The sequence below is a fragment of the Piliocolobus tephrosceles genome, chromosome 13 (genome assembly GCF_002776525.5).
Source record: "Piliocolobus tephrosceles isolate RC106 chromosome 13, ASM277652v3, whole genome shotgun sequence".
NCBI classification, from domain to species: domain Eukaryota; kingdom Metazoa; phylum Chordata; class Mammalia; order Primates; family Cercopithecidae; genus Piliocolobus; species Piliocolobus tephrosceles.
The window spans coordinates 69,228,561-69,252,982 of NC_045446.1; the positions used below are offsets into that span (position 1 = coordinate 69,228,561).

Consider the following 24,422-nt stretch of genomic DNA (forward strand, 5'->3'; position numbering starts at 1 on the left):
CGTGAAAGAATGAAATGAAATGGAAATGTATCTAAAGCATTCAACATGGTGTCAGGCATGTACTCAGTGCTTGCTAATGCTAGCTTATATTATTCTGATGAATTGGATTAGCAAACGAAAATTCACCCATTCACTGAATCTTTTGGGGACCACTACTATATTCTAGGCGAAATAAAAGAGGCAAAGTGATTTAAAAAAAAGACTTCTATAAAAAGCCACCAGCCAGCTAGAGCAATCAGAACAGAACCTCTACGTGTCTCTATTCTCCTTTTTCTCCCTCCTAACCCTGGAAGTCTTTCCTGAGGACTGAGTGCAGACCCAGTGCTTGGACGTTGGGAAGTAACTTCGCCTCTGAGCTTCAGTTTCTTTTTCTGAAAAATGGGAGTAATAACATTGACCTAAAAGAGTTGTGTGCAATTGAAGAGACAAAGAATGTAAAACATAGTCTGCAAACCTACAAAAGGTGCTCAGCTCAGTCTCAACCACTATCCCCCTCTCCCTCTTTCTCACTGACTGCCTTTGTCCAGCCTCCAGGAGCAGGCAGCCTCTGGCCTCCTGCCTCCTTTCTGTACCAGCCCAGCAACCTGAGTCACACTCTGGATTCAGTCCCAGTCTGCTTAGCTGAAGTCTGGTGTTTGCTGCACTTACTATTCCAGGCACCCTGTGATTTACTTTTCTAGTGAGTTAATTGCAAAATCCATATGGAGTGGAGAGAAAACATCAACCCAAGCTTGCCATGAAAAGCAGGGGAACAGAGGAAGTTTTCCATCTTGGCCAGCACAGCCTGGAGAGGAGGCAAGGAGGGAGGACGATGCTGTTGCCCCACTTGCTAAGCTCAAGGCAAGTCACATGGTATTCAGGCCTCCTTACTCCCCCTTTGTTTTTTCTCTCATCTAATTAGACAAAAACCTAAGTTTTAGAAAACCATTGTGGGTATAAAGTATAGGTGATCAAATCTCAGTGTGCCTAAGAAGCACCTGGGAAGTTTATTTAAAATGCAGATTCCCAAGCTTCTCCCTCCAGGGTTTCATCCAGTAAGTCTGGGCGCAACCCCAGAACTTGCATCCTACTTGTGCCCAATGCAGGTAATCCACAGACCAAGGGTTAAGAAACGAAAATGCAAAGGGAAGGGCAGTAACTCATGAGTTAGAAGAATTTAAGATTGGTTCTTGGGCAAGTCATTTGTCATTCTCTTTTTTTTGAGACAGAGTCTCTTGCTGTCACCTTGGTTAGAGTGCAGTGGCACAATCTTGGCTCACTGCAACCTCCGTCTCCCGGCTTCCAGTAATTCTCCTGCCTCAGCTTCCTGAGTAGCTGGGACTACAGGCACCTACCACTGCACCTGGCTAATTTTTGTATTTTTAGTAGAGATGGGATTTCACTATGTTGGCCAGGCTGGTCTCGAACTCCTGACCTCAGATGATCCGCCCACCTCGGCCTTCTAAAGTGCTGGGATTATAGGCATGAACCATCATGCCCGGCCTTATTTGTCTCTTGAAGCCCCGGATTTCTTATCTCTACAGCAGGAATGAGAATACCTATCTCACAGGAACATTGACAGAATAACAGATATTGAAATCCCTTAACACAACTCTTGGCACATTGAAGGCATTCAAAAAAAAAAAAAAAAAAAAAAAAATCAAAGAAACAATTTACTTTTTTTTTTCCTGGAGAAAATTCTTTTTAAAACTGGCCCAAGGCATCTTCACTGATGAATGTGAATACATTTTTGTATCTGTTTACAATCTACAACATCCAAAGGGTGGCCTTTGGGGACGCAGGCTCTTGTTTTGAAATCACTTTGAAGATGAAAAGGTGTCAAATCCTCCAGAGACTTGGTTGGTGGAAGTTAAAACAAATGTTTACTTTAATTTGGTGAGTTACAATTTATTAAAGGCTTTTGGAAAATGGAAGTACTATTTACGTTGTCACAAGGGACCCAACAGTTTGGAATAGTTTGTAGTTAATTCATTCATTTGTTTAAGAAACATGTACTGAGCACCTGGGTGCCAGCCCTCTCAGGGCTCAGGGTCTGAACAATGATAGTAACTTGGTTCTCATCACAAAGTGGGCTATAGAAGCCCAGGGAGCAGTGACTTCCCTCAGCCAGAGGGTCTGGGCCTTAGGAAGGTGATCAGCAGGAAATTACTCCATTTTGAAAGCACCCAGATTTATGCACAATAGACCTGGTACCAAGAGATGTGTAACTTAAAATGCCTGGAGGTTACCCCAACACATTTAATTTCTCAGACACTTGGGAAGGGTAGGCAGACTCTCTTCTAAGCTTTCAGGCCCCAATATCCAAGTGCTTCATAGACACCTGGCTTTAGAGGTTCCACGGGTACTTCAGACTCAACAATGTCTAGCACTCAGCTTATTACTTCTCTCTACAATCATGCTCCAGCATTTCCTTGCTGCATCCACACAGTTACCCTGCTATGGTCAGAAGGAGGTGGGGTCTTTGGGAGGTGATTAGACCAAGAGGGCTCTTCCCTTATGAATGGGATTAGTAACCTTATAAAAGAGGCTTAAGGGAGCTTGTTCTCTCCTACCATGTGAGGACACAGAAGGTACCATCTGTGAAGCAGAGTGCAAGTCCTCACCAGAAACTGAATCTATTGGTGCCTTCATCTTGAACTTCCCAGCCTCTAGAACTGTGAGCTATAAATTTCTGCGGCTTGTAATTTACCCAGTCTAGGATATTTTGTAGCAGCCTGAAGGGACTAAGACATGCCCCAGTCAAAATCCAGGCCACAAACCTGTGTCCATTTCCTTTCCTCCAACCCATATCTATTTAGTTACCAAATTTTAATCATTTCTTCCTGCTAAGTACCTCTTCAATCTGTCTGCATGATTACTATTCAGATTCCGGGAGCCACAATCTGTCTCTACCTCTCCTCTGTCAGGTAGAACCAGGGTGATCTTCCTAAAATATGTAGGATCATATCCTTTCCTAGAAAGCTTTTCAGTAGCTTTCCCTCCCTACAGAATAAGGTTCTAACATGTACATGTGTTGCCCAAGCACGTCTCGCCACAAAAGTCACCTGCACTGAGCTCCCTCAGTCACACAGTACATGCATGTATGAGCATGCCATGACATATCCTGACTGGACTGCCAGCAACCCCACCCCAACCTGGGATATTCCAGTGAATGGCTCCCTCCTCTCAGAGCTCACATCATAATTCCTTTTCCCCTTCTCCAACACATTTTTTTATTCCCTCAGCTGTTAGTTAGGTCTGTTCACGTGTCTCTTCTGCTAGATAGAAACACCTCAGAGGATAATGTTCTATTGTGTTCATACCTCGGATCTTTTTATTCTATGTTGTATAGAGAGTTTGGGTGCTCACTGTATCTGGTTCTCCTCTGCTTCTGGCACGTGGAAGGCGCACATTTCCCTGCTCCTTTGTAGTTAAGTGGGGCCATATGAGTAATTCAGGCCTATGGGCTGTGAGAAGCAGCCAAAAAGGCTATTTGCTCCAGAGGGGGTAGCTCCACAAGATGGTGGAGCTTCTGTTACCCTGGGTCCATGAGAGACTGTGTGGAACAAAGTCTCCCCCCCAGCCCCAAAGCATGTTGGGTACATAACATGAGAAATAAACTCTGTTACACCACTCATATATTAAGGTTGTTTGTCACTGCACCATAAATTAACCATGTGTTCATGTGTTGTTAATTTGGCTGTTAACCTATGCTTTCTAATACAGAAATTTTACTTTTGTCTATAATCACTAAAACAGAACATGAAAATATCAGGTTCTCTATAAACATCTGAGGAATGAATGAATGGCTGAATGAACAAATAAGCCTAGAAAAATGAACATGAGATCTAGAGTCAAAAGAAAATAGCCTATAATAACCACCCCCATATCTCTTACCCCCACAGTGGTATTCTTATCTCCATTTGGCCTCAGAGGCAGGATTTAACCTGTTGATTCCACTCTCTAAAGTATCTCTGTACTGATGCCAACCCAAACTACATGCAGACCCTGGCTTATGGCTCACTGTCTAGAGGAGGGACACTGGTGACATATTTTGCTGGTTTTGCACCAAGCCATAATCCCACTGACTTTGAACTTCATGCTTCCAGGGTTACATCTGGACTTGGTCCCAAGGATGGGGATTCCTGAGCTCCCTGAACCAATGGCTGCTAATTCTAACAGCTCTCCCAACCCTGTCAGATGAAAGAATGGCCTCATTAGACCAAATATATTTTTACATGCGGGGAAAATATTCAATAATTATCCTTAAATCTTTCAACACATTTCAGTTAAGCACAAAAGCAGGGCTGTGAGTTTTGGATGAATTCTACATATTTTCAAAAACAAACACAAACATAAAGAATGTCATTTGAAAGTCACAGGTTCGTGAAATTACTGCTTGGCAAGAAGGTCAGGGCACTAATAAAAACATCTAGCAGGAAGAATCCAGCTAATCAGGTCAGAGGGATCCCTGTGCAGCAGTGCTGAGAAGGGAATAGGGTGGAGCACCTAGGAGGCGGCAGGACTAGGTAGGGAAGATGGTAGAGCCTTCAGTCAAAGGACGCAGAGGAACTGTCCTTACCCAAGGTCTGTTTTGCTAACATGTCAGTAATACATGATTTCTGTAACCTCTAGCTGTGCTATGCTCAAGTTAGCTTGTGAGTGCTGGGCCTGAAACTATTATGGAGGAAGCACATCGTACTAAACACAGAATGGGTTCATATCCTATTACATTCCTTAAGAGCTGTGTGGCTTTGGGTAGGTCTCCTGTTTTTATGATTTTTTAGTTTTCCCATATATAAAGTAAGGGTGAACATAACATCTCAGTGATTTGAGGATTACACAGACTACTTGGGTTAAAACGGAAAACACACCTCAGCAGCATATTAGTCTGCATCCCCTAACCCCAAACACATTTGTATCCCTGTGGCCTGATCCTATGGATGTACTCAATAAATGAATGCTGAATTGAATAAATTGAATAAGGCCTTGGGTTGTTTTTTTTTAAAGTATGTTTATTATAGAAAAGTATACATAAAACTCAACATTTTAACCATTTAAAAGCATGTAATTCAGTGGCATTTAGTACACCCAATGTTGTGCAACCCTCTTTACTACCTGGTTCTAGAACATCTTCGTCACTCCCCAGAGAAACCTCCATACCCATTAAGCAGTTACTCTCTTTCCACATCCCCAAGTCTATGATGATTTTAGCTAAAATCAATACTTTAAAACATGGCTGGAAGATATTGCATTGGTGAGAAAGTTGGCAGGGGCTGGTCAGGCAAGAATTGATTTCCTGAGTGTCCACTGCGTGCTCCTCTCTGTGGGAGGCACAGGTAGATGCACGATCACAGCTCCACTGGGCATGTGCAACACTATGAAGGAGGTTGTGATCCGGAAATGTGAAGAAGCACAGTGGAGTTGGAAGCTGAATTAAGGGAGAGTGGTGAGAGACAGGGTCAGTGGAAGGGGCTTGGTGCAGTGAGATTGGGATTTAAGTCCATGAGTCGACGACTAGAGGCTCAGCCCTTTCCTCTCCTACCTAGTGTGGTTTGAGGATGCTTTTAGGAGGAGAGAGACAAGGAGACATGCACCCCAACCCAGTACTGACAGGTCTGCAGTGAAGGGCCCTGGCTTGGCTGCTACTGGAGCTCAGGCTGCAGAGGAGCTCAGGCTGCAGAGAAGCCTGGCTTGGAGGCAGGCAGCCACAGACAGTTAATGAGTGATTTATTGGTGCTGCTGCAGAAGCAGCTTCTCTGGGACCTGTTCCTAATTAACAACCACCAACTGGATGATGCCTCTTTTTTTTTTTTTTTGAAATTAGAAAAAGCCCCCAAAGCCCTTCTTCCTCATCTTAGTGGGAAGAAATACTTCACCTTTGCCTGCTGGTTAATTCTAAAATACAACAGGTATTTTGCAGAAATCCCTACCCACTCCTTCACTCCAGTGCAGACATGCACAAACACACCCTCATGTGGAGTCAAACCCACACACTCTTGCTCACGTGTTTCCCACACAGTCACACATTTGTTCCTGTGCTAACGTAATTGCACTGACATTGTCACACACTCACACTCATATGCTGTCGAGTGCATCTGCACTTTGTACTTGCAGTCGCTCTTACACACACATTCCCACACAGCCACATCTCCTGCTATTCTAGGCAAAGCCACGGGGTCACACACGGTCTCAGGCAGGAATCTTCCCTGTGGCATCACGTCTCTGGTGAAGGGGCTGACTCACTTAGAAAGGGCCTAAGATTGTGTGTCCTGGCCCAGCCTGGTCAGCTGTGAGATGCTGTGAGCCAGGGAGATGGGAGGGAGTTGCAGCCAGGCCTCAGGGGCCCAGTATGGGGAGTGGCAACTGCTCCATCATTCAGAACAAAACAGTTTCTTCTGTTACAGTTCACGTGGCACCAAAAAGCTGCAAACTTAAGACCCAGGCTTCCGAGGGGTGGGGAGTTAACAGAGCCTGTCATAGTGCCTGGCACCTAATGGGGTGTGTCTGTCTGGCATCTGTTATGGGATGAACTCTTTCCCCCCCCCAAAAAATGACATGTTGAACTGCTGGCCCCCAGAACTTCCAAGTGTGACCTTATTTGGAAATAGAGTTGTTGCGGATGTAATTAGTTAAGATGAGGTCACAGCAGAGTAGGGTGGGAATCTACTCCAATATGACTGGTGTTCTTATAAGACAGCAGCCATGTGAAGACAGCACCATGCAGGGAGAATGAATCCACGTGGCAATCCAGGCAGAGACTGGAGTGATGCAGCTGCAAGCCAGGGAATGCCAGAGATGGCGGCAACCCACTGGAGCTAGGAAGAGGCAGGGAAGCATTCCCCTACAGGGTGCAGAGAGAGCATGGCCCTGTCCATATCATTATTTCAGACTTCCGCCCTCCAGAACCATGAGACAACGAATTTCAGTTGTTCTAAGGTACTTGGTTTGTGGTAGTTCGTGACAGCAGCCCTAGGAAATGAATACAACACCCAGTAAATATGAGTTCTATTCTCTTGTTTCTTCTTTCTGGGCCTCTGTCTAGTATTCAGAAACATGGGCTTGATGATTCATCAAGATGCGATGAGAACCCATTCTAATCTATACACATTTATGGAATTTTTATGTGCCAGGCCCTGATTATACAGAGATAGATAAACCATGGCTTTGCCTAGAATGACACAGATCTGTGAAAAGGTTTCACGGTATTATCTTGAAATAATACTTAATTAAAAGTAACAGCAAAACCCGCAATTGCTTTGCACCAACCTAATGTAAAGTGGACCACTGAAGAAAAATAATACCTCCTACCAAGAGACAGACTTAAAAAGGACTTTGAGTTCTCCCTCCTTCCACAAAACAGTGCTGGACCTCTGACAGGGACGACGAGGTCACCCATCAGTTCTACTTAAAAGGTTTCACCCCAGCTTTTGAGCTCTAGATACTGAGTTTCATGAAGACACTGCTGTGGTGGAATATACAAAGCTAATCAATAGTGGGCAGCTCTTTTTCATATTAATTAGCCAGCTGTGCAGGAATAAAAAATACATCAAGCTCACTTGTGCTCTCCGGAGGTGCTCACTTTGCTGGTGCAATGACAGCAGCTCCCGGGAACCACCATTCTCTGCCAGGGCCTCGGCTTCTGTGGGCCGTGACAGTCTGTGGTCCTGGAAGTGCTCTGTCTGTGAACACACTTCGGATTTGTCTCAGAGCTCTTAGGCTCCTTGGACTGAGACCAGTCTCAGCTAACAGCTCGGCAGCCCTTCTCTTTCAGTGCCCATGTGTCAAGGGGGCCTAGGGTCGTGGGAGAATGCAGGTTTGGAGTCAGGCAGAAAACTGCATTTGAATTCAGCCTTATTAGGCAGGTGGACTGAGGACTGGCACTTAATTTGTTTGAGCTCCTATTTCTGTAACTGCAAAAAAAGAAAATACCAATTTTGTAGAGATTTTAAGAGGAGAATGAAATGAGATGGTGTATTTAAATAGGCTTATGTAATATCTGACCTGTAATAAGTACTAAATAATAATTATTAAATAATTATTGAATAGCACTTAATTAATATAATAGCACCTATTAAGTTATTTTCATTATTATTTTTCCTAGACACAGATTTACCATGGCCACAGGTCACTGAAAGCTCTTGAAGCCTGTCATACCTGGTACAATTTTTCTTTTCGTTTGTCTTTTGGTTTGGGATAAGAAAGCAAAAACCAGTCCCTGACAGCCAGGAGCTGGCCTGGCTCTCACAGTGAGGCAGTGGCATTCACCTGCTGAATATCAATAATTTCACATACCAACCTCAGACAAGGCAACTCTGACTATAATGGATCAAGACAAAAATAAGGTCACTCTACGGTCATGTCTGAACTCAGACAAAAAACACAATAACATTGCTCAAACCACACAATGACCAAACACTCCCCATCCTGCTTAACATGAGTGACTGCCACCTCTTTTCCAGTGACCACTTTTAACTTCACATCATTCTTCCCGCCTTCTACACAAGATTTATGAAGATACCCTGGCAGAAAATTGCCTATTCCCTGACAGTATCCAGTCTAGAGCAAAGCCCTGATCCTGGACCCCACCCCCAAATCACGCGACACAAGGCCCAATCCTGCACATCCTTTCTAACACCCTCTACTGAGACCCTAATGGCTCTGCATCGTGTAGTGCTTCTGTGCTGCAGAGAGTCCATGATCACGTCTTTGTTCAACTAACTACATGTGAATTTCTGGTAGTCTTTGGCTGGATTGTACTAACAGAGGTTTCAGTGTTACCCTGACCTAGGAGGAAGACTGATTTGGGGTAGCAACACATCTGGGCCTTTTCTGGTCCCATCTACCAGATAAAGCCTTCTCCCTAGCCTACTTTCTTTATCAAACAGGGATCCTGACTCCACAACCTTTAAGTTGCCTCTTTCGCCATTGGAACTCCTGAAAACCACATTACAGGATGGGCAGGGGGTGAGAGGCCATCCTGGTGAGCATTCTTTTGCCTGTGGTCCCATCCCAGATCTCCCCTGGTCGGTGCTTAGAACTTCAGGGGACCTTAGGTATCATTTCATCCAGTTGCCCAAGCAGAGCTGGATTTCTTCTGCTGATTCTCTGGCTGTTGGTTACCCAGAGGAGTTCCCAGCACTGATGTATGCCTAGGTAGGTGTCTGTCTTCTGTACACCATGAGCCCCTGGGGTAGAAAACATGGCAGCTCCACTTAGCCTTCCTGCAGCCAGGCAGCACTATCACCTTGCCTGGCACAGATGGCTGAATGGGAGCAGCACACAGATAGTCACCGGGCGGCACAATTCCCTCCCCCAGTCCCCAGTTCATCAATACAACTATGGACCAAGTAGCATTGGCCCACTGTGAGAGTTGTTTGGACAAGGCTTTCCCCTGCCTACTCAGGATGCATCATTTCATTTTTCTCTCTACTTTCATGATCAGTACTAGCAGCGAACTTTATCAGAATTTCTCATAAAGTTTATAATCACTCTCTAAGAGTTACTGCATGAAGGATGATGAGTAGAGAAAGAACTACAAGGCTGTCCTGAGAAGTATACACTAGGGGGTCTGTTGGGGCCACTCACGAATCAAATAGGAGGGCAGTCCAAGAGGCAGGGGGCAGAAAGGAGTTAACATAGCAGGCTGGAGACTGCGTCCTTAGAAAGCTCTGCTTGCAAGGCTGGCCTTGGGCTGGTGCCTGAGAACCTGGCTGGTACACAGTTGCCTAGGTCCTAAATGATAGGAGGGGCTATCTGTGCCTAGATTGTATTGTGCCTAGATTGTACCAATAATGAGTTTATGTTAAACACCTTATTTCCTTCTGGGAGTCTGGAATTTGGTACATGCTAGGCAGAGGGCACCTATGTGACTAGCCCCTGCTCAACACTTAGGGCCCTGAGTCTCTCTTGAGCTTCCATGGTAAACAGCACTTTGTAGGCGTCATCACAGCTTCTGGCTGCAGGAACAGAGCACTTCCTGCACGACTCTGCTGAGAGAAAAACTCTTGGAAGCTTTGGCCCGGCTTCCTCCGATCTTTGTCCCATGCACCTTTTCCCTTTGCTGATTTGCTTTTCTTCCCCCTTTGCTGTAACAAATATTAATTGTGAGTCCCACTCTATGCTGTGTCCTGCAAGTGCTTTTAGCGACTTGAGGAGCCCTGGACACATCTGAACGCAGGCTCCAAGGCCAAAGGGCCACTGTCTGTCAGGATTTAGAGCCAGGGTATGGGCTCAGGTGCCCTGGACTGGGAGATGATGTCATAATTTATGAAATGTCAGGTGTTAAAGGGCATTGTGAGCTATTATGCAGTCCCTAAATGTGAATAATAACGGCCAGGCTGCCAGAGCAGACTCTTGGAGAGCTTTTGAAATCTGGCTGGGGAAAAAAAGACACAATCTTTTTTCAAAATAAAATCCATCTTTTAGCACTAGCTCTAGTGTTGAGGTTATAAATTATTGAAGGCTGTGGATGCAGGTAGAGAGAAGGGTAAATCCTTTGGGCTTAAGCGGTTTTCCTCTTTTTGCTACCAGGTGAGGCTGCATGCAGAGTGAGAGATGCCTGGAGGCGCCTCACTTCTAATTGCTGTCTAACTTCTGACTTAGCCCATTTGGTTCCTATTTGAAGCACCTTCTTCTGTACTTTCACAGCCCACTTCACACCCATGAGGGCTCTTCTCTCCTCCCTCTTGCATCTTACAAGCAGCTGGAACTGCAAACAATTTCCCTTGGTTTATACCATGCTTTGAACCTGGTTTGTTCCATACACTTATTTCCTTTTTGGAGGCACATTCAGGAAAGCAATTTGTTTTGTAGTTAAGGTACTACACAAACTAAGTACAGCAAACTCATTTAGGAGCCAGGCTGCTGAGCGATGGCAGAAAGAAAATCCCTCTTTAGTGTTTGGGACGGAAAGGGTTTGGCTATTTATTTGAAGGAGAGTTTGTTCCAGAAGAAGGATCCTTCTCACAGAGCAAACTGGGAGAAAGTGGCCTGAAGAAAATCAGGCTGATTGGAGCCTTTTCACACTTGGTCCTGGTACCTAGGGAATCGTCTCTGGCAGTTAGAGCCAGGCTGATCAGCTGCCAGAGAGAGTTATGAACAGCTGTGCATGGGCGTGGAGTCAGACAGACCTGGGGTTGAATCCCATCTCCACCATGCGCCAGCTGCATGATCTCAAGAGCACTTCCAAACAAGAATGAGGGCGATATCTACCTCAAAGCTTGTCACAAATGTTAAACAAGATATGAAAACACTTTGCAAATCATGAAGTGCAATACATTTAACAACAGCATACACTTATATAGTACTTCCTGTGTGCCAGACACGATGCTAAGTGCTTTAACTTTCTTACCTCATTTAATCCTTACAACCACACTGTGAGAGAGATACCAGAATTATCCCCATTTTACAGGTGAGAAGACCGAGGCATGGAGAGATGAAGAGACCTGCCTTGTTTAACACAAGGTAACACAGCTAATAAGTGGAAGTGCTAGGATTCCAACCCAGGTAGCCTGGCTCCAGAGTATGTGCTTGTAAGTTGGAGTCACCAAGTGTGTGTTTGCAGTGACCAGTCTGATACATCAACACCTTTTTAACCTGAAAAAGAACTGGCAGTCATTCACTCAAGTAGTTCTATATTCCTGTCTCCATCAGGTAATACGATTAGGGGTAAGAGCTCTGGATTTGCATAGCCCTGGGTTAGCTATCAGCTTTGTGACTGGCTAGCTGGCAAGTTACTTATGCTTTTGAGGCCTCAATTTCATCAGCTCTAAAATGGGAATAACAACCCCTATTTTTCTTCTTCAGCTTTCAAGTTCAGGGGTACATGTGCCAGATGTGTAGGTTTGTTACATAAATAAACGTGTGTCATGGTTAGCTATTCTTCCTGATGCTCTCCCTCCCCATTGCACCAACCTCCGACAGACCCCAGTATGTGTTCTTCCCTGCAAAGTGTCCATGTGTTCTTATCATTCAGCTCCCACTTATAAGTGAGAACATGCAGTGTCTGATTTTCTGTTTCTGCAGTCTGCTGAGAATAACGGCTTCCGGCTCCATCCATGTCCCCACAAAGGACATGATCTCATTCCTTTTTATGGCTGCGTAATATTCCATGGTGTATATGTACCACATTTTCTTTATCCAGTCTAACATTGATGGACATTTAGGTTGATTCCATGTTTTTGCTATTGTAAATAGTGCTGCAATGAACATAAGTGTGCATTTATCTCTATAATAGAGTGATTTATATTCCTTTGGGTATATACCCAGTAATTAGATTGCTGGGTCAAATGGTATTTCTGCCTCTAGATCTTTGAGGAGTTGCCACACTGTCTTCTAAAATGGTTCAACTAATTTACACTCCCACCAACAGTGTAAAAGCATTCCTTTTTCTCTGTAAACCTGCCGGCATCTGTTGTTTTTTGACTTCTTAGTAACAGCCACTCTGACTGGTGAGAGACGATATCTCATTGTGGTTTTGATTTGCATTTCTCTGATGATCAGTGATGGTGAGCTTTCTTTCATATGTTTGTTGGCCACATGTATGTCTTCTTTTGAGAAGTGTCTGTTCATGTCCTTTGCCCACTTTTAAATGGGGGAAAAGCCCTTGTTTTATAGGCTGATTATGGTAATGAAATGAAGTAATATATGCACACTATCTGGTTCACTGTAACTGTATAATAGTGAGCATTGCTCCTGTAATTATTGACAGGTAGAGTTTATGAGTAAAAAGAAATAGAGAAAGGAGCAGGGCGGATGTGGCGAGGGAGGGAGGGAGGGAAGGAAAGAGGGGGGGAAGGAGGGAGGAATAAGCAGTTAACAGCAGCATCCATCACAGCCTATACACCCTTTCAGAGTCCCCTGGGGCCGCCATCTGCTGGCGCCTCAGCCAATGGCAGCACTTCAGCTGCCACTGTGGCCAGTTGGTCAATTGAATTCTGCTGCCTAGCACCCATTAACTGCTTGTCTTGCCTTCCTCCCACAGACTACTCTGGAGACATGACTGCTAAGTACAGCCTGCCTGAGAGCCTTCTCAGGAAGCATTCCTGCTTAGAGACCAGGTATGTCTCCTTGTAGCTTGTTGTGAGGCACTGGCCAGCATGGTAACCCATCACTTCTCTTTGCTTCTCATCTTTCTTTGTCTCGTGTTCCTGAGTTTACTTCTCCTAAATAAAGCATCAGCTTTTAATCTTTGCCTCAGCTGTGCTTTCTAGGAAACCCAGACTAAATCAGGTTTATTAAGACAAGAAGATAGTAATTATATATGCAAACAAACTCTTTATAAACAAAATCTGATAACCAGTTGGGCACCCTCTAAAGGATCCTTAAAGTCAAAATTTGGCAGAGGCGGGACTTGAGGTTCTTGACAAGTTCATGGTTAGTTAGTTATCCAGGGCAAATGCATTATGAATGTAGGTTCCAGCCAGACCTGCAGCTTTATTTATTTAAGCTGTTAGTAATTCAAAGCTAAAGGCAATTGCAGTCTTCTCAAGAACAAGATCACTCCAGATGTCATGTCTGTTCTTACCTGAATCAGAGAAGGCATCTGTCACCTTTAACTTCTCCCTGCTTAAAATTTCCCTGCGGTACCTGTCACCTTCAGGACAAAGGCAATTCCTTTGAGGCAGCAATTCAGAACCATCCCCTGCCATGACAGAGCCCAGCTCTCCTCTCTGTCCTCATCTTTTCTTAATCTCACAGGCTTCAGCCATAATATATCTTTGCTATTTCCTAAACAGTCCCCACCAGCCAGGAGACAGACCCAAGCTCTCTGACTGCTAGTCCAATGCCTCTTTGCCTCATTACTGCTGCTTCCCACCATCAGAGGAAGCCGGGCTTGTCACTTTGGGGAGAGTTTCGGGAAGGTCTGGTCATCTCTAAGGGCTCTTCCTGAAAGAGGTACTTTGTGGGGTATGGGTAATTGCTGCCTCCTGGGCTTCACGTATCAAACCCATATGAACAAACACCTGGAGCCCCTCTTCATCCTTTGCTCCCTATGATCCCTTCCAGACTGAAGTCAAAGGAAAGCAACCCATTACTATATGGTGCTCTGTCCATCTGCCTGGGTTGATTAGTGTGAAATTAAAGTTGTGGTAAGGATCTATGGGTTGGCAGAAGCCCAGATTTCTCTTGACATGCTAGTTTCATGTTGTGCCCATTGTTATCTGCTCTGGGTTCCTCCCCAGTTGCCTTTGTGCTCAGTGGAGAGATCCAGGTGGGTCCATGAACCCAGCTTATGCCTCATCCAGCCCCTGTAGCTTCCTAACTCAGCTCTCCCTGTTTGGGGATGCTTTTCCTGCTGTCCTCACAGCCCATCGCTACTCTACGGCTTATTAATCATCCCAATGACCATTTACATAAGAGGGAGAGGGGAGAGGAGAGATGTACAGGTTCTACAAATTAGGGATTCCAGCTTTGTCATTGTACAAGCTGTGTGACCTTGATTAAGTCTCTGATCCTGGAGTCAATCTTCTTTCAGCTGAATCATGAGCCCCTGCCCAGATATTTAGTCATTCTCAGAAAGGGGACCCTAGAAATACTAGGCCAACAGTTTTTGACCAAGACTATTACATCAAAAATCATGGAATTTTTGAGCTAAGGGGTCCTTGAAAGAAGGGAATTAACATTCACAAGGTCCAGCCATATTCCAGGTACCATGCTTTTTTTTTTTTTTTTTTTTTTTTAGTTTTATTTTTTTTGAGACAGGGTCTTGTTCTGTTGCCCAGGCTAGAGTTCTGTGGTGCAATCATAGCTCACTGCAGCCTCGATCACCCAGGCCCCATCTCAGTCTTCTGAGTATCTGGGACTTCAGATGCACACAATCATCCTTGGCTACTTTTTGTTGTTGTTATTTTTAGTTCGAGTTATCCTCCCACCTTGGCCTCCCAACGTGCTGAGATTACAGGCATGAGTCAGGGTGCCTGGTCCCCAGTTACCATCTTTTAAGCTTGTTTTTCGAAAATCTAGAATAATAAATATATTTTACATGACAGTCGAGTACATGTATTGTATGTATAACTGACTGGCCAGGCACAGTGGCTCACGCCTGTGACACCAGCACTTTGGGAGGCCGAGGTGGGTGGATCATCTGAGGTCAGGAATTCGAGACCAGCCTGGCCAATCTGGTGAAATCTTGTCTCTACTAAACAAAAAATTAGCCAGGTGTGGTGGCAGACACCTGTAATCCCAGCTACTTGGGAGGCTGAGGCAGGAGGACTGCTTGAACCCAGGATGCAGAGGTTGCAGTGAGCCAAGATCGCACCACTGCAGTCCAGCCCGGAAAACAAGAGCGAAACTCCATCTCAAAACAAACAAACAAACAAACAAAAAAACCAAAGTGGAACTGGAATAAAAATTTTATAAAATAATACTTATCTTACTATATGCCCTACACTTTATTCTGCTTCTCTCTGTTCCATTTATTATATTATTATTATTATTATTTATTTATTTATTTTGAGATGCAGTCTTACTCTGTTGTCTAGGCTGGGGTGCAGTGGCATGATCTTGGCTCACAGCAACTTCTGCCTCCCAGGTTCAAGTGATCCTCCCACCTCAGCTTCCTGAGTAGCTGGGACTACAGGCATGCACCACCACACCCAGCTATTTTTTGTATTTTATTTTTAGTACAGTCGGGGTTTTACCATGCTAGCCAGGCTGGTCTTGAACCCCTGACTGCAAGTGATCCGCCCGTCTCGGCCTCCCAAAGTGCTGGGATTACAGGCGTGAGCCACAGAGCCCAGCCTATTTATTATTATTTTAAATGGTGCTGAGCTATAACATTTATTTCGTGACTGGTTGACCCAAAGTTTCGAAAACACTGTCCTGCTCTTTCACATGCATGATCACCTTCCATCCTTATTACAACCTTAGGAGGTAGACATTCATTCATTCCCAGGTTGCAGATGAAGAAACTGAGTTTCTCCATTTCTTCATCTCAGTGAGATTTAGTAATTTGCACAAAATCGCCCAATTCCTAAGTAGCTGAGTTGGGATTCCAAGTTTAACTCCAAAGCCTATCCTCCTTCCAAGTTATTTCACTGTCTGAGATTCCACTGACCTTTTTTGGCTGATGGGGAAACTACGATAATGCTCAGACAGAAGTGACTAGGTCAAAGTCACACTAGGACTGGTGACAAAGCCTAAAATTGAAACCAAATTCATCCCTAGACTCCACACATCTGGCACTGGAACAAGGCTCCCATAGGCCGGAAGCTTCTTTCCCAATGTTGGTTATTCTCTTTCTTCCCTGAAGTCATCCTGGGTCAGATGAAGTTCAAGCAGCCTTAGAAACCACTCTCCTTGGACAAAGCTGAGCTTACTGACAGGGAAAAATGCTTCTGAAATATCTTTCGCCAGGAAGTCTGTCATCATGCACATCGTTGCCTCCACTGGAATTGAAAGTTGTGTTGTCTCAAATTAAAAACAAAACTCTCAATTGCTGCACCTCTCTGCACACTCAGCGGGTCTTAACTGAGTTTCAGGAATGCAATCTGTCTTAATTTAGCATGGCTCTGAGTCTTCATTTTCCTCCCTTTCCCTTTCAGAAGCAAGGTGCTGCTGTGTTAGTATGAGCTGCCACCAGGGAGAGTCATAGAGCTTGCCAGCGGGAAGTGGTTATAGGGTGCAGTTAATCTGGGCCAGGACTTCTTAAAGGGACTCCTAAGAACAACAAAGCTAGTAGCCATCAGGTGTTGGCTCCCAGATCACAGGCAATTCCAGCCAATGTGGTGCTATGCAGAGGAGGCCCCAGGTCAGGCTTCACTAAGGCAGCTTGAGGCAACCAAGCAGAAGGTAGGACTAAAATTATGGCTTAAAGGGAAACTGAGATTGTATGAAAAAATGATGGTTCCCAAGAGTCTTATGTGGAAGATAAGGCAAGGCTGGGTGAGGGAGTCAGGCAGTAAGGTCAGAAACCAAGATGATCGGCAGCAGGATGGAGCGTGGTGGGAGGAGTGGGCAAGGGATGTGGCTCATCACCAAAGCCGTGGACTGAGAACAAGAAAGCACCGGGTGTGGCATGGATAGGACAGGCCGCGGCTAAAGGACCCTGAACTGGGCCAAGGTAGCAGTGAGGCTGGGAGAGGGATTAGGGGCGAGCCCCCCTTCCTTACAGTACTGGCAAGCCATTTTGGTCACAGAATTGAACAGTACTGAAGTCATCCTCAATGCTAACAAGATGGTGGGGAGAAGCAGGGAAGAGAAAGTTCTATCCACTTCCACAGGTATAGGTACTACCCTCACTGCCGCACCTCAGTGAACTACATTCCTTGCCCATTCCTCACCTATGGCTCACTCTGACCTGAGCACCTGTTGTCTCTCTCTGACCTGAGCACCTGTTGTTGAAGTAGGTAGCAATAGCTGCCTACTTCAGCCTTTGCCTGTTAGTCTACTCTCAACACAGCTTCTAGAATGATCCTGTTCAAGTATTAGTCAGACCTCATCACTTCTCCATTAAGAACTCTCCGTGGCTCCCCTGCACTGGCCTGCACACACCCCTATCCCCTCCCCTCTTTGTCCTCCTCTACCATCTAGCCACTCTGGCTTCCTTGCTGCTTTTCAAACTAGCCACACACAAGCTCCTGCCTCAAGGCCTTAGCACCTGCCTTCCCTCTGCCAAGACTGCTTTTCTTCCAGATATCTTCGCAGCCTGCTTTCTTACCTATCGCAAGGCTTTGTTCAAATGTCACCTTCTCTGTGAAGCTTTCTCTGGCCACCATTTTGCAACTGCACCTCCCTTCCCCACTGCCCAGACACACCCTAGGACTCACTGTCCCCCTTTCCGTAACAACTATTATAGAGAAACATTCTATGTTATTTATTTTTTACCTTGTTCATCATCAATTTTCCCACTAGAATGTAATCTCCATGAGAGGGGGTGGTTTTGTCTGTTTTGATCATTGCTGGAACCCCAGTATCTAAAACAGTGCCTGGTACATAGTAGGTACTCAACAAATAGTTGTGGAACGACAGACAATCCAACTATCTTGCAAACCTTACCTCCCAGTACATTCTGCCCCAGTATTCCCAGGTGCATTCGCTTATGTTCTAGCCTCATGTGACACACCTTCTACTGGTTTACCCCCAAGTTTTGCCCACAAAGAACGCCCCCTCTTAACCCTCTTTGCCTGTTACAGTCCTTTCCAGCCCTCAAAACCTAGGGGCCAGCACTTCTTCCATAAAGCTCTCTCAGATACCTTCTGATGGGATATTTCTCTTAACCCTCTAAAACACGTACTTCAAATGTCATTTCTCTAGCATGTCATAATTTCAGAGGGCCCAGTATGATCTCTGGGTCCTGATCACTTCTAATAGGTTATGGGTTCCCTTTCTTTTCTGGAAGTTTCTAATATTGACAAAGAAGTTTATATTGTGGATATAGCTAGAATCAACTCCTAGACCTCATATATTTTTTGGGTTGAGCTAACATTAAACATGTCTCTATAAAACAAAAAAGACTGTAGAACATGGTGGTCAAGAAGGATAATGGGCTGGGTGTGGTGGCTCACACCTGTAATCCCAGCACTTTGGGAGGCTGAGGTGGGCAGATCACGAGATCAGGAGATCGAGACTATCCTGGCTAACACAGTGAAACCCCGTCTCTACTAAAAATACAAAAAATCTAGCCGGGCGTGGTGGCGGGTGCCTGTAGTCCCAGATACTTGGGAGGCTGAGGCAGGAGAATGGCGTGAACCCAGGAGGCAGAGCTTGCAGTGAGCCGAGATCGCACCACTGCACTCCAGCCTGGGCAACAGAGTGAGACTCCGTCTCAAAAAAAAAAAAAAAAAAAAAAAAGAAAGAAAGAAAAGAAGGATAATGGACACTGCAGTGGGATGGATCAGGATCAGGATTCACACCCTGGCTCTGACATTCACTAGCTGTGCACCCTTCAATGAGATACCTAACTGCTCCAAATCTCTGTGTCCTTGGTTAGAAAATGAGGGAAGGTTAAGAGTTGGTGGGCTTGTTGTCTCCAAGGTTCTTTCTAGCTCACAGATTCTGAGAAGCTCAGAGGCTCTGGCTCTACCAGGCTCTCCTCAATCCTCTTGGGAGCCTGGGGGCTTCCAGCATGCACAAGGTTTATGTGGATAGCTCTGTCTGGTAGGACACTCTAATTCCCTGGAAGCATGGAGCCCCTCTGCATTCCGGAGAGGGCTGTGCACTGGCTTCCAAAGCAGAAGAGTAATCAAATGTGGGGCCCAATTCCTGCCCTAGTGGATGGGATCTAACTTCCCATCCTAGAAGATGGTGTCCCGTTGTACAATGGATTGGGTTGCTGCAGTACTTTGACCACTCTGGGACGTAACGATAGATATTCTTATATATTTTTAAAACCAAGTCTCATGGGTATGGGGCCAAGGAGAGCAGAGGATAAATGGAGTTAATTGGTAATGAGTTCCTTTCTCACTGTGCTTTGGAGATGCTCACCTAATCTACTGACTCTGAATGAGCAATTTGGCTGCCTAATTAGGTTAACCAATAATTTCCCTTTTGACACCAGGCTGCTTGATAATTTGGGGTGGGGTAACTGTGATTCTGCTTCACTGTTTCCTTTCAAAATAGATTTCTTAATTTGCCTCTGGGATGAAATCACGAGTACACTCTTACTGTTCCCCAGACCCTCCATGCTTTTGCATGCCTCCAAGCCTTGGCTCACGCAGTGGTCGCTACTGGGAATGCCTCTCTCAGATCCCTCAGACTCGGTGAATCCTACTAGGCTTTCAAGCCCCATGCATAACATGAGTGGAATGAAGGAATGGGCCTTTGCACCCTCAGGGCAAAATGAACTGCTCCTTTATTGTCATCATCCAGCTCTTTAAAAAATTAATATTAACAACCCCCGTGAATTAAGGCCCAACGCAGACCAGACGCTTCACAAATGCTGTGGTACAGGCTCACAGCAACACTTCGAGGAAGGAAGATGGCATGCTGTGTTTGCATTTTTTGTATTATGTGAAAAATGCATAACAGTTGATCTTTTCAATCATTTTGAGGACTAGAGTTCAGTGGCATTAGTGTAGTCACACGGTTGTGCATCCATTACTTTTATGTATCTCGGAACTTTCTCATTATCCCAAACTGAAAATGTGTACCCATTAAACAGTAACTCCCCAACAGCCTCTTCTTAGTCCCTGGTAACCACTGACATGCTCTTTTTAAAATGACAAAACTGTGGCTCCAAGAGGCGAAATGACTTGCCCAAGATCTCAGAGCTGGGACTGGTACAACCAGGACTTGAGGCCAGGTCTCCTTACTGGACTCTGAAACTAGCATTCTTTCTCCGCTCTGCAACACTGCCTGCTGCACCTCTGTTAAAGAGCTGCAAGGTGGTTGTAGCCCTGCCTCCCTCACTGGTCATCTAGAGTCCACATCCTTGAATAATGCTGCACACTGAAGCTCAGCATAGCTGTGGGACGAATTACAGAATGAATTCACAAAAGACAGTGTCAGCTTGACCCAGTGCTTGGGGGTGAAGCTCGAATTGCAACCTCTGCTTTATAAAAAACATCTATTGCATACCGGCTGTGTTCCTGACACGCCAGCTTCTCACTGCCCCCCAAGCCTGTTGGCCCCTCACGGCAGGAGAGGAGAGGCCTGAGGGCTGGCTCTGCCTGAAGGCCCTGAGTAGGAAGATTTGTGTTTACATTACCCAGTCAATTCTGTATTTATTTTAGATATTAAGCAGTGACATAAAAGCTGCTGACATTAACCTTCAGGGGCAGAAATTGTCTTTAATGGACCCCATAAAAGTTATTATTGATGGCAGCTGCATGCAGCATCACTGTGACCTCAGCAAAAGCCTCCACCGCTATCAATACTGTTGACAATTACTATTGACTAATGCAAGGCCTGGTGTGGAGGCAGAGTAAATGTTCTTGTGGCTGGAGGTTGCTGGGGTTATGCTTCACATTTCACATTTATCTGGTAAGGATCTCTGAGAACTTGGTTGCACATTTTTGGTGGCCTCAATTGACAGCTGAGGACGCCTGCAGTCTCAAATGGAGGCAGGCAAAGGGCTCAAACTATAGAGATGGCTCAGGCCATCGAAGAGACCAGACTTCAAATCTAAGCTCTGCCAACTTGCTGACTCGCTGGCTGTTGTGTCTCGGTTTGGAGCCTCAAGTTTCCCATTCGGCAAATGGGAATGCCACTGAGTTGCCAGGGGGATTAAAGGCAATTGCACATGTGCAGTGGTAAGCACATAGCATGAGGTTGCTGGCTTTGCTCTAACCCTGAGAAGTGACCACACTGTGATGTGTTGACTGATAGGTCCAGTGGAACTGAGCCCTGTTCTGATGGTGAGATCTGAGTTCCCATCACAAGAAAAGGAGAGCACTGGCTGGGGCCAGGGGTTTGATGAGGTCAGGCGGAACTACAAAAGATGGGAGAGGGGGAAGGTAAAAGAAAAGGGAGAGAGAGGGTGAAAGGAAACAAGACTTTTGTAGTAAAGCCTGGCTCCAGCTCAACTAGATATGTGGCCCTGTGCACAGCCTTTTAATCTCTCTGTGGCTCAGTTTCCTCAGCTATAAATTGGGGAGATAATAGTGTAAGAGGAACGTGAACCTAATCAGTGAATAAAAGGGAGTCATTCCCATGATTGCTGTCATTATTTAGATCTGAGTACTGCATAACAAAGCTGTTAACGTAACTTCCCAACCGGGAGCAAGTAGACAGCCTTTGGGCACCTATGGGGAATCTAGGTTCAGGGAGTCCAGGCTTGGAAGGGATGTGGGAAACAGAAGCCCTTCATTAGACTCATCTGCCTACCTCCTCTGCCCACCGTCTACCCTGAGTACAGCGAGGCTTTGAGTTCTGTGGCCAGTGTGGAAATGTATGATCATAACGAGATGACGACATGGCCAGGGGAGCAGGCAGCCATTTCTCCGTCCCATTATCAAAGGCTGAAACTCTTCAGGCTTAGTGAGTATGTCATTATCACCCAACAGAGGCTTAATTCAGCTGTAATTCAGCTCTCAGGGAATATACAATAATGTGGGCAGTGTGCACCTCCTTCTGTCATGACTTTATGGAAAATGATCATTTGTCACCATGGCAAGAAGGCTTCAAAAGAAAAAATAACCCAAGTGTCTTGCTACTGAGGGAATTCACTATAACTAGGGCTATAAGAGTAAAGATTTTAGAGTCATATAGGCTTGAGTTCCAATCTCATTTTGCTAGTTGTGTGTCCTATGCAGGTTTCTTAACTTCTCTGGGCTGCGGTTTCCTTTGTGCAACAATGGGGATAATAAAATCTTCTTCAAAGGGTTGTAGGGGGAGTAAATGAGATAATACAGCTGAAGCAGTTAGCACTGTGCTTCGGTTCAGGTAATTGGCAGCAACTTTTTTTTTTTTTTTTTTTAGACGGAGTCTAGCTCTGTTGCCCAGGCTGGAGTGCAGTGGTGCAATCTTGGCTCACGGCAACCTCTGCCTCTGGGGTTCCAGTGATTCTCCTGCCTTAACCTCCTGAGTAGCTGGGATTACAGGTGTGCATCGCCACGCTTGGCTAATTTTCGCATTTTTAGTAGAGATGGGGTTTTGCCATGTTGCCCAGACTGGTCTTGGACTCTTGGCCTCAAGCAATCCATCCACCCCAGCCTCTGAAAGTGCTGGGATTACAGGGTTGAACCACCACGCCCAACCACACAACTATTAAGTATTAATGCTGTTATTATTATCATTTTCCTCTCGCATACCTTCATCTTGTGCATGCACTTAGAATCCAAGAATTCTGCATCCAGAAGGGCCTACAGGTCATTTAGCTCAGCTAGACCAAAAAATTGTTTATTAGAATACTGGTCCCACCAGATGCTCTGAGAATAAAAGAGTTCTGTGGTCAAATCGATTTGGGGAATGCTGCATACATCCCCCCTTGGTAATTTATCCATTAGCATGCACATTAACATCTTAAAAACTCTAAGAAGTCCTGGAGTAAAGAAACTGGTTTAAGTTTGTTTGATTGATTCAGTGTTTCCTACATTATTTGACCACAGAACAGCCCCCTACCCCATCTAAGAACTAACATTCTCAGATCAAGGAATGCTAATTTCATTTAAACTATTTATTTTATAGATGAGGAAACTGAGGTCCCAAGAAAGGAGGCAATGTACCCAATGCCACACCCTAGACCAGTAACAGAACCGAGGCTCCCTTCCTGCTGTGGTGTGGTGGCACATACCCTATTCTCTTTGTGCCAGGCCCAGCACTGCCCTTCAATTTAATGTTCAAGTTCAGTGTGTGGTGGGGGTGGGGAGAGGCAGGGCTGCTGGCTGGGTATGGCCTTGGGAAGGTGGGTGAGGGAGTGTGGGTGGTTTCCCACCAGAGAGAGGGAAACTCCTCTGGTACTGAGGTCATTAGCCCCTTCACAGGGCTGACCGGGGACCAGGGGAGAGTGACACTGCCAAGCCAGTACCCAGTACCCAAGCCATTGCCACCCTCCCACGTAGACAAGTATGCAGGCTCCCTAGGCGAACACGTGAGTCCTCTGGGAGGGGTGGCAGGATGCACCTTTGGAACTCTGCTGCATGGGACTCTGGACCCTAAGGGGATACATTTCCCCACCTGACCCTGACCGTGCGTGGTCTCCTGCCCATCCCCAAACTGGGGATCAATCTTGGTCTTACATCACTCAGCTGGAGCCTCCTCTTCAGAGACTAACTCCTCTAAGCCTCATCTGTGACCCGTTCCCTGCCCTGATCCAGGGGAATCTGGGGCAGGAATCACGAGGATCTACATTTGAAGCTAGAAGCCAGCAGGGGGCACTGGGCTAGATGCTTCCTATTCTATTAATAAATTCAGACTGCCCTCCCCTACCCTTTTGCCGGCTCTGGTGTGGAAGCACCAGCGGACCTCCTCCTCACTGGGCTTCCCAGAAACAGCCCTCCAGGTGCTGGGGCTGTTCCTGGGCTCTGCCACTCTTTCCTTTGCTGCCAGGCCTCAGCAGGACCCACCTGGGTGCTGACCTGGCTCAGCAAAGCTGCTCAGGCTCTGGTAAGGCATGAAATACACAGAAGGGGAGATTCCCCCCGGGAGCTAGTCTCCACGCAGGACCACGTTAGACTCAGAGCCCCTCAGAATTCTGCCAGCAAGGTCCCAAGGGAGAAAGAGGAAGAGGAAAACGCTGAAATTGGGCCCCCTTTCCTCCATGACGAAAAGGAGGCATGTGAACCAGGTGTCATCTTTTCCTCCCACAGCCTCTCTCAGGCCTTGAGAAGGAGCCTCAGGGAGGAGAGTGGAACAAGGAGTGTGCAGCTGGCACTTCCTGGGATCAGGGGACGCTGCAGCAAAGCCTCAAGTTTTAATTGTTAAAGTTTATTTTTTTTTTTGGCTTTTCACTTTCTTTTTATTTTTAATAGACAGATAATAATTATATATATTTACAGGGCACAATATGATATTTTTATACAAAAATATATTGTGGAACGATTAACTAAAGTTTATTAACA

General features: G+C 45.6%; 1 protein-coding gene across 1 annotated transcript in view; it reads right to left on the bottom strand.

Moving 5' to 3' along the window:
• The window catches only part of TENM4 (teneurin transmembrane protein 4), an 800,850-nt gene that overhangs the window by 399,271 nt on the left and 377,157 nt on the right, over positions 1-24,422 (bottom strand). The gene's annotated exons all lie outside the window — the stretch shown is intronic.